The 10,953-nt window shown below is 42.8% G+C and overlaps 1 pseudogene; it reads right to left on the bottom strand.

Moving 5' to 3' along the window:
* Positions 1-3,350: 3,350 nt before the first annotated feature.
* LOC147443322 (pentatricopeptide repeat-containing protein At2g03380, mitochondrial-like) lies at positions 3,351-6,592 on the bottom strand (annotated as a pseudogene).
* Between the last annotated feature and the right edge of the window lie 4,361 nt (positions 6,593-10,953).

Below are 10,953 nucleotides of genomic sequence, written 5' to 3'. Positions count from 1 at the left end.
GTACATGATCACACCAACTCACAGACTCTATCACCTTCCTCGTCGGCATGTAGTGCTAGTCCAAAGATATTGGCCGTAGAGGCGACGAGTAGAGGAGCGAAAGTTAGTCCAAAGAGACTAACCGAGCCCTCAGGTCGAGTGTGCATACCAACTACCGGTGACTTTCGAGCATGCATTCTTAAAGAAAGTCACGGTCCAAGTATAGGTCATCTGAGAATTCAGAAGACCTATGCACTAGTTAAAAGATAATTTTATTGGCATAGTTGATTTAGAGACGTCAAGACTTATGTGTTGCAATGCAATGAGTGTTAGGTCAATAAACATGTGTATCTCAAGGGTGGGATACTACTTCATCCTTTAGAGATTCCTCAAGGAAAATCGGAAAGCATTCTATAGATTTCATTACCGGTTTATCTAAGACTAGTCGAGGTAATGAACATGTTAGGTCAATAAACATGCGCGTCTCAAGGCTGGGATACTACTTCCTCCTTTACAGATTCCTCAAGGAAAATGGAAAAGCATTTCTATAGATTTCATTACCGGTTTATCCAAGACTAGTCAAGGTAATCAACATGTTAGGTCAATAAACATGCGCGTCTCAAGGCTGGGGTACTACTCCATCCTTTAGAGATTCCTCAAGAAAAATGGGAAAGCATTTCCATAGATTCATTACCATTTTATCTAAAACTAGTGGAGGTAATGACTCGGCATGGGTGGTATTGGATAGGTTAACCAAAATGAAAAAGTTTATTGCCACGAAGAATTGGCAAAACTCTAGAATTGAACATCTCTACAAGCTATATGGAATGCCCGCAAATATAATGTCAGATAGAGAGAGAAAATTTAATAGCCACTTTTGGAGGGAGTCTTCAAAAATTTAGATATTACTTTACATCTCTGATGGTCAAATCGAAAGAGTTAACCAAATCCTAGAGGAAATGTTACGTTCTTAGGTAAGTAAGAAGCAATCAAATTGGGAAGAGTATTTATCCATTTTTGAATTTGCTTCTAGCAGTTCAAACCATTCACAGCAACTAGTTTCACACCATTCATGTTGATGTATGATTTCTAGCCGAGATCTTCTATAGTTGTAGGCCTAGAGAAGGAGAAGATTCCAGTTGTCATCAAAGATTTGCTTGAAGATATGAATGACATGTTGAGGGCAACTTGAAAGAAATCATTTGTTGCACACAAAATTATGCTAAGGTGTTTGTTGATAAAGGGCGAAGAAAAGTTACATTTGTAGAAGGTGATTTTGTATTCTTGAAGGTTCTTGTGAAGTCGAAAACCATGAAAATGGGAAAGTGTGACAAATTTTCTCCTAGATACTAGGGTCTCATTAAATTTCTTAAGAAGATTGGGGATGTAGTATATAAACTTGAGTTACTGGAGAGTTCTCAAGTTTACCCTGTCTTCCAGATTAGTAAACTAAAGAAATCAGTTCACCGGTTGGAGAACATAGTTTCTCCAGAAATTTTGGTGGACTTGATAGAGCCACCAAAGATACCGCATGAACCGAAAAGGATCCTATAGTATCAAGATAGACAAATATGTCATAAAGTGTACCAGGAGATACTAGTTCAGTGAACAAGCTCAGACGAAGAAGTGACAACTTGAGAACACCGTAATGCGATTGCCAATATATTTTTCCATATTTTTTTCAAGGACAAAAACTATTTATAAGTGGGGGTAATGTCACATAGCTTATAATGGCTATGATGGGGTCGACTGCCCTCTAGCTATAGAGCCATGAGGACGGGATTCAGGTAGAGACCGTCCGACTGTATCGTTTGAGCGGCCAAACCAATGTGGATGGTAGAACACACTTCTATATAAGGTCTGGGAATGAGGACACTCCTCATTCTCTCGATGGCTGGGTGGAGAGCTGACAACCTATCCCTCTAGGGCAGGAATGCCCGTAGTAACACTATAGTATTCTAACAGTAGGAAAGCATGCGGCCAAACCAATGTGGATGGCATAACACACTCCTATATAAGGTCTGGGAATGAGGACACTCCTCATTCTCTCGATTGTTGGGTGGAGAGTTGACAACCTATCCCTCTCTGGCAGGAATGCCCGTAGTAACACTATAGTATTCTAACAGTAGGAGAGCTTGAACAGGGCCCCACACGAACAAGGACATGGTCAATACATGTGGCCACATGGGTAGGACCCTAGGGCAAGGCCCTGCGACATGTCTAGCATGTAGTTAGTAGATCCACATGTGGCTTCACGATTAGGACCCTATGGGAAGGCCCTACCACAAGCATGTAGTTTAGCAAATCCACATGCTACACTCCCCATTCTTCCACTCCCAAGCTTCGGTCTCATTTCTAAGGCAGCTTAAAATGTAGGAATCAAGTGTCGATAAAATCAATTGTACACCTCTCATGATAAATCTAAGGCATAGGTGTGTAAGCCGGATCCAATATGCATTCCTTCATATTTGACTTGATTAATCAGTTTTCCACCAACCTTAACTTTTATGGCTACTCTACATTATCATTGCACAAATATTCCTTGTCTTTTTTAATTAAAGCACAGTGAATGGAGAGTGGTTATACCTCTCAAGTTGCTTCGTCGACTCTCTATCATCATGCCAATTTCTCTTACTTTGTAATTCCTTATGTAAACGAATGCTTACCAAGGTATAATGATCATCAATTCCTCGAAAAGAAAACCATGTTTTGGTATTCCGTCGTGCTAGGAACCTTAACCACCACACTTGGAATTTTTACATTAATTCCCATATAATACTAAACTAAAGTTTTGATATAGCTGTTCAAGGATTTGCTTCCAAACTTGCAAGGGGAAATCCACGTCTTCTTTGACACCCTCGTTTTTTAGAGGGGATCTACGGTCCCATATGATTGTTCATTGTGGACCGTTCGATTCATTTGGAGGAAAAAATAAGGGTGGGGTGGGATCTCACCTCGCAACCTCCCCCTGCCAAGGCCACGGCTTTACCACTACGTGGTTGCGAGCGCTTTGATAGGCATGGAGAATGATAGCATTATATTGTGCTACCCTGCCGCAATCTTTGTTCACACTGAGTTTACATCTAGTATACATGCAAGTTCACAACGAGTTCACATTTGTTCAAGTTTACATTTAGTTTACATCAAGTTCACATTCGGGATAATGGTTGTGATCTTCACCGAAAAGCGACATCGATTTTCAACCGTAGATCCCCTAAAAAAAAATGAGGGTGTCAATTAGAGACGAGGAGGGGCCATGGGCAATTGGATGCCCTGTCCACTCCTACTTGGCAAGATAAAGCTCTATGAGACCTAGACTACCTTAAAAAATTTCATTAGAACAATGTGGAATTAAAACAACGACAATGACATGGAAAAATAGGCAGCATAGCATTGTTAATGACAAGTTCCTTTCAAGGTCAACAAAATCTATTTATGCATGTGTTCAATGTACTAAGAGACAATGGACGCATGCTACTGAATACATGCTATCACTACTGTTAGAATACATGAAATCTGCAAAGTGGGGGACCATTTGTCACAACAAGCACCCACGAAACTTGGAGTTACCCTAATTGACGTTTCCCAAAGATTTTTTTACTTGTAATAATCTTCAAAAACATGCAGGCAGTTTGCATCCTTTTGACCACTATTTTACATTTCTCTACTTTTGGTATCAATGATGCACGTATGTCCGTCCTTTGTGGTGTAAAAATGATTGCACAAGGAATGGCGAGTTTCTCAGAATGCTGACAACCCAAAAACTTCTTTGGGAATATTTTGTGAGACCCAATGTAAGTTTGGGCAATACCCTTGTAGGGACAATCTAAGTTCAAGATCTTGTAGCTTCAAACAGTTTTGTCTGCTTTGTGGATGCTCGGTATCCCCAACCACAAATTTATGAACCTTTGCGCTTCCGTCGATCCAGCAGCTACGTCCTGGCTTCTTCCGAGCACCAGTCCTGATTCTCATGCATTCAATGTTTTGTGCCGCCTCCTGCATGCCAGCAGCTGCATAAATGTTACTCATGAGGACATATGTTGCTGCACTACAGTTATCTACCTCTATTGCACACTCAAAGGCCCATCTTCCAAGCTCCACGTTTCCCGATTTTTGACAAGCACTTAGAAGAGCGGACCAAACTGGAGGATAATCAGACAATGGCATCATCTTGATTACTCTTATTACTTTGTCAAAATGCCTTGCCCGTCCGAAAAGGTCAACCATGCAAGTGTAGTGCTCTTTGTCTGGTACAATGCCATATTTTTCCCTCATGCTATCAAACAGCATTTGGCCCTCTTCCAGTAGACCTGAGTGACTGCATGCATTGAGCACACTAAGAAAAGTGATTGCAGTTGGGGAGGTGCCCTCATGTTGCATATAACGAAAACAGTTTAGAGCTTCCTCGGCCAGCCCTTGCTCGGCATATCCTCCAATAAGAGCACTCCAAGAGATATCGTCTGGTGAGAATCCCTCACTTCGCATCTCGCAAAAACAGCGCAGAGCTTCCTTGACATTACCATGTTGGGCATATCCTGCAATCAATGAGCTCCAAGAGACAACATTCCGAACAGGGAGCCCATCAAGAACTCCTTGTGCTTTCGTGAGGGCACCACATTTGGCATACATATCAACCAAAGCACCGCCAAGCACGGCATCTTTCTCCAACAGCCCCTGACTAGCAATCTCGCAGTGAATTCTCTCACCCATGTCAACGTCTTGCATAAGGCCACATGCCTTCAAGGTGCAAGCACAGGTGATTGCATCTGGAGAAAAGCTTTCCCTTTGCATCTGTTCAAAACAGCCGAGGGCTTCCTTGCCAAAGCCATGTTGGGTATATCCTGCAATCAATGTGTTCCAAGAGACCACACTCCGGGCAGGATGCCTATCAAGAATTTCTCGTGATTTCCTAAGCGCACCACACTTGGCATACATATCAACCAAAGCACTGACAAGCACGGCAAGTTTCTCTAGCAACCCCTGACTAGAAATCTCATCGTGAATTCTCTCACCCATGTCAAGGTTTTGCATTAGGCCACAGGCCTTCAAGCTGCAAGCATAGGTGACTGCTTCGCATCTGTTGAAAACAGCCCAAAGCTTCCTTGCCATTGCCATGTTGGGCATATCCCGCAATCAACGCGCTCCAAGATACAACATTCCGGACAGGAAGCTCATCAAGAACTTCTTGCGTTTTCATGAGGGCACCACATTTGGCATACATATCGACCAAAGCATTGCCAAGCACAACATCTTTCTCCAACAGCCCCTGACTAGCAATCTCATTGTAAATTCTCTCACCCATGTCAACGTCTTGCGTAAGACCACATGCCTTCAAAACGCAAGCATAGGTGATTGCGTTTGGAGAAAGGCCTTCCCTTCGCATCTGCCGAAAACAGCCCAGAGCTTCCTTGCCACTGCCATGTCGGGCATACCCCGCAATCAACGCGCTCCAAGTGACGACATACCGGACAGGAAGCTCATCAATAACTTCTTGTGCTTTCCTGAGCACACCACATTTGGCATACATATCGACCAAAGCATTGCCAAGCACAGCATGTTTCTCCAGCAGCCCCTGACTAGCAATCTCATCATGGATTCTCTCACCCATGTTAATGTCTTGCGTAAGGCCACATGCCTCCAAGGTGCAAGCATAGGTGACTGCATCTGGAAAAAGGCCTTCACTTCGCATCTGGTTGAAGCAGCCCAGAGCTTCCTTGCCAAAGCCATGTTGGGCATAGCCTGCAATCAACGCGCTCCAAGACACGACATTCCGGACAGGAAGCCCGTCAAGAACTTCTTGTGCTTTTGTGAGGGCACCGCATTTGGCATACATATCCACCAAAGCACCGCCAAGCACGACATCTTTCTCCAACAGGCACTGACTAGCAATATCATCGTGAATTCTCTCACCCATGTCAATGTCTTGCGTAAGGCGACATGCCTTCAAGGTACAAGCATAGGTGATTGCATCTGGAAAAAGGCCTTCGCTTTGCATCTGTTGGAAACAGCCCAGAGCTTCCTTGCCCCGGCCATTTTGGGCATAGCCTGCAATCAACGCGCTCCAAGTAATGCCAGTGCAGACAGGAAGCCCATCAAGAACTTCTCGGGCTTTCCTCAGGGCACCACATTTGGCATAGACACTCACCAATGTGTTTCCTAAATATGTGTCTTTCTGAAGTAACCCACTTAGTGTGTATCCTACTGACTTGGTACAAATCCTTCTTCTGAGCAGAGGCTTTTAGCTCAGTCATACACCAAAAACTCGTTGCCTTCGACTCCGTATCATGTTCTTCCCGTCTATGCTTGCCTTTTAATTTGTCAGTGGATTTGCCGCCGCTCTGTGGACACAAAACCGGAGACGATGAAAAGAACTGCTCACGTGTGTGCATGTGTGTGTGAGAGAGAGAGAGAGGGTATGCAGTCCAGAGGCGGCCAACGACTTGTCCCTCATTTGCAGCCTGATCATGGGCTTTGGCCACTGGTTCTCGTTTTTTTGTTCATAGTGATCGAAGTTTTACAGCCAGTTCACATGGACGTTGGGTTTGCAACTGGTTGGCAGTTGCAAACATTTTCAGTTCACGCGATGGGGTTTCTAGAATTTCTTCGCTAGTTTTCACTCTTGCTCCTACTCAAGAGGTGGAGCGAGCAGGCAATTGTGGAAGGACAGCATATGTAGTTGGTTATTTTTGCCATGCTATCCACTAAAAGCCATAAAATTTGCACCTTTTTCAGTTTGCGCACAACGTTGGCAACGACTAGCTCGTCCTCACGTGAACAAAAACTGCCTCGGTTGTTGGTTGCCAACAAGTGCGCAACACATGCCCTAGGTGAACTGGTTCTTAGTGGTCATTAAGCGAACGTTATAATAATGAGTGCGTGACTCTTCCTCCGGTTGGAGAGAGAGAGAGAGGGGGGGGGGGGGGGGGGGGGTGGTGATCGGTGAGCCCTCACCAAAGAAAAGAATGACTCACAGTCGTTTAGTATATAACAAGGTGAGGACTCACGATGGCTTGTTGAAGGTAAAGGGGGAGGAAAGATATATCGAAAGTAGGTCTTAATCAGTGTTGCAGTTGTATTGTTTTAATATAAAATTGTATTGTCCATATACAGATGAAATAAAAAGATCCATTTAATATTATAAAATTTAAATAACACTTAAGGTAAATCTCAATCAGGCCATTTTTTTATTTTCTTCTAGTCGGTACCCTCTACTCGCAAATGGCTTATATATTATGCAGGGGCCCCAATAATAAGGTAAATGGTGCACATTGCACATCAGTATTTTGAAACAAAATAATACAAAAAGGAAGTAAAATAAAAAGACACATTAAAAATCAAAACAAAAGAATATTTTAATGCTTTCAAATAAGCATAGAAAATAATTAAACAATTTAGTGAAGTGATTTTTTTTAAAAATCCTCAAATGAGAGAATCGTTTATCAATACCTCAGTGTTTGAGAAAAGTACAGTGTGTCTGAGCTTAGGCTTAAGCTGATTGAAAACTGAGATTAGCCGGTTCCAAAGGATGGCAAAGGAGGAAAAAACCGATAAAATATGCTAGAAAATAGTTCGAATATTTTGCAAATTTGAAAATTTCTACTAGTATTTCCATTTTGTATTTGTATAAGGAGAAAACTTGCCACTTAGACAAAAGGACTTTCTCGAAGACTACATCATAAGATCAAACTCCTATGAATATTTTGTTTAATATTTTGATCTCTAAAGTCATTTTCAAGCATGCGGACAAAGTAAATACTGCCTTGGAGAATAGCTTTCTATTCCAAAGTTTTAGCTTTCTATTCACAAGACTTTTGAATCCCTTAAGGACACTTGTCTCTCAAAGAAGGTGATGTAAGGAAACAAAAGGGACAACAAAGTTATTTTATAAAGACCTTTGCCAGTGGCGTTCATCCAACCAAAGAATCCAACGGCCTCAATGTTACAACAACCTTGCACAATGAACCCTATGGCCTTCCACAGGCCAACAAAAAGAGTAGATATATCTACTCTTCTCTTTATATATTAAACGATGGCTCTTTTTATATATCTACTCTTCTCTATGTATACTAAAGGACGACTCTTCTCTTCTCTTCTATCTTCTCTCTATATACTAAATGACGAGTTGTTAAAAAATTAGCTGTTGAGAGCTCACATCCGTCACGTCTCTCTCTCTCTCTCTCTCTCTCTCTCTCTCTCTCTCTCTCTCTCTCTCTCTCTCGTCATTTGAACGGGGTCGCACTCGTATATATAAAATAGGCAAGGGCCATCTCCACGTGGCTGCACAAAAGCTAGGGACACTGAGATGCAGATCGCTCAATACTGAATAGCTTGACAGCTGTTCAGTATTTTGGCCATAGCTTGAGCTAAGAAGCTTCGATTTCAAAACTTTTTTTTATCAAAACGTAGATCTACAACTTTGTAGAAGAAATCGTTTTCTGATTCAGAGTGCAGGTGGGTCGAAAATCCAAAACACAGAGACTATGTTCTTCAAGACAGTTTGGTGTACAACTGCTTGGAGAATGAAAGGAGATTGAGAGAAAGCGAACTGTGTGAGAACACACTGGCTACGTGTAGGCGAGTAAGCCTGGCGTTATCCGGCATCAGCCCAAGTTCGGTCTTCTAGCATCTTCTACGGTCTCGAGCATTGACGGCTCGGCTTGGCGCATAGGTTTCGACATCGATTTGTGGCTATTCGACTAGTGCGCTTTCGCCCGGCGACGAAAGCTGACATCGAATGTTTTCTCAACTTCGACCACAGGCAGCCATAGCATTGGTACTTTCGCCCAGCGGCGGAAGACGATTCCAATGGTCATCCCCAGATTTACGACTTTGACGATCATCTCCAGTTTCGGCTTTGACAGCACATACCGACAGATACAGCTCTGACGGACCATTCCAGAGCGGATTTCTCCCTTGAGCACACACAGCTCTTGACAGGTTTTTCCGATCGACGTGTTTACCGATCGATGAGGTAGTAGTTGCCAGTTCTTCAACAGTTTTGCTTACAAGTTGCGAGCAGCTTGTGTGGAGCACTAGAGAGCATTTTTCGTACAGTTTGGTGCAGTTTTAGGCTATGACAGCTCTTGACAGTTTTCCGATCTGAACCGTGTTTACCGATCGAATGAGTATAGTTGCCAGTTCTTCAACATTTTTGGGCTTACAAGTTGGAGCAGTTCTTGTGTGGAGCAATAGAGACATTTTTTCGTACAGTTTGTGCAGTTTAGGCTATTATGCTTATATGTTGATACAACGATGTCATAGATATAGTGTTTCTTGATATACACAGCTCCATAGGAGCCACCGCGGTTTAGGAGTGAGCAAGTTTGCCACGCATTTAGCAGCATATGTAGACCATTTGTGGATCTGTTAACTGAGACACTGTGTGTCTAGTTAATATGCAATTTGGTGAGATTTTTTGAGTTTTTAGTCAATTTCCAGGGGAAACTCTGCCAGATCTTTCCCAGATTCTCGCCATGGTTTGCACATATTCACAATTTGCTCTTTGATGGTGTAGTGGTCGAGTTGATTCCCACTCTGGTAGTCATGTGCGGTTTTTTGGCTTGCGGTTTGCGTTGAGTTTTGACTCATTTTGTAAAGGAAATCCTGTTCTTTTTTCCCTGTATTCTCGCCATAAAAGTTCGCAGTGTTATGCCATCTTGTATTGCAGTCGATATATTCCCACTTTGACAGTGATCGAGTGCTTACTCTCACTTTGACAAATTTTGACAGGTTTTGTTAGTTTGGACACAATTTGGTGTTCTTACCCACTCTCGCAGGAGTGAGGATTGTGCATGCTTGTGTGGCTACAGACTATGCTAGTCACAGGTTTCATATATTTTTTGCAGATATTTGCAGGCAGTTTCTCTTGTGGGATGCGTTTTCACTCTACTTGCGTATATGGTTATGCGCTTTACGCTCAGCTGAGCAATTAGTCCCAGTTTATGCTTGCAGAGTTTGCAGATTGTGGAGTTGGCTTTATGCATATGTGAGCATCGATTTTGATGTGTTTGATCATGCTTTTGATCATTGTGTAGTGGTGGAGTTACCTCCCACTTTGTTGCCAGTTTGGCATGGTTTATGGTTGAGATTGTACTTGAGGTTTTGCTCAGTTTCCAGGGGAGATTCTATCAATTTTTTCCCAGATTTCTCGCCATACTTTGGTTCTTAGCCATACATTTATGGTATGCTCATAGTGGTTACAGGTTTCCTTTGATTTTGCTTCATGTTCTCACATCGACGCATATTACGAGCGTGAGACTACATCATGCAGGTTACAGGTTTTCACTATTGAGCTATTGGTTGGTTTATGCTTGATTGGCATAGTGGTCGAGTGATCTCCCACTTTGTTGCCATTTTGGCATTCACTTATGGCAGCAAACATGTGGGACATTGAGAGTCAACAGTCTCATTCTTGCCAATACATGCGTTGTTGGCATTGCGATCACACAGGGCACATTAGACGCCGTTGTTTCAGATGTATGAGATAGCAGCGGAGAGGTATGCGAGATGCAAATACAGCTTTGACAGATGTTAGAGAGGCAGTTCCAGTGGCAGTCTATGCCAATGACGGTGATGTCACGCTTGACTCTAGTGTACCTCTTGTAGATTTGTCTATGGTTAACACACTTTCTCCACGGTGGTTACTAGATAGCGATGCAATTTTCCACATCACACCATGTCGTGAGTGGTTTAGCACATTTTCTAGTGGGAGACTTGGCTGTGTGCACTTGGCCGATGTTCGGTGTTTGACATAAAGGGTGCAGGAGATGTTTGTTTGTCATTGCCCAATGCTGCGTCATACACGCTACGACATGTGCACTATATTCCTTAGTTGAGACAGAGCTTAATCTAAATGAGACAATTGACAGCTTTTGATTGTGAGGTACTTCTTAGAGAGCAGTCTTTCTAGATGCATTGCGGTTCACTAGTGATTACTAGAGGAGCCCACAGCAGCCTGGTATATCCTATGCATGT

This window comes from Adiantum capillus-veneris, chromosome 14, assembly GCF_014529385.1.
Source record: "Adiantum capillus-veneris isolate H3 chromosome 14, ASM1452938v2, whole genome shotgun sequence".
Classification (NCBI taxonomy): Eukaryota; Viridiplantae; Streptophyta; class Polypodiopsida; order Polypodiales; family Pteridaceae; genus Adiantum; species Adiantum capillus-veneris.
Note: the sequence above shows the minus strand (reverse complement) of the source record. Positions and strands in the feature narration are given on the sequence as shown.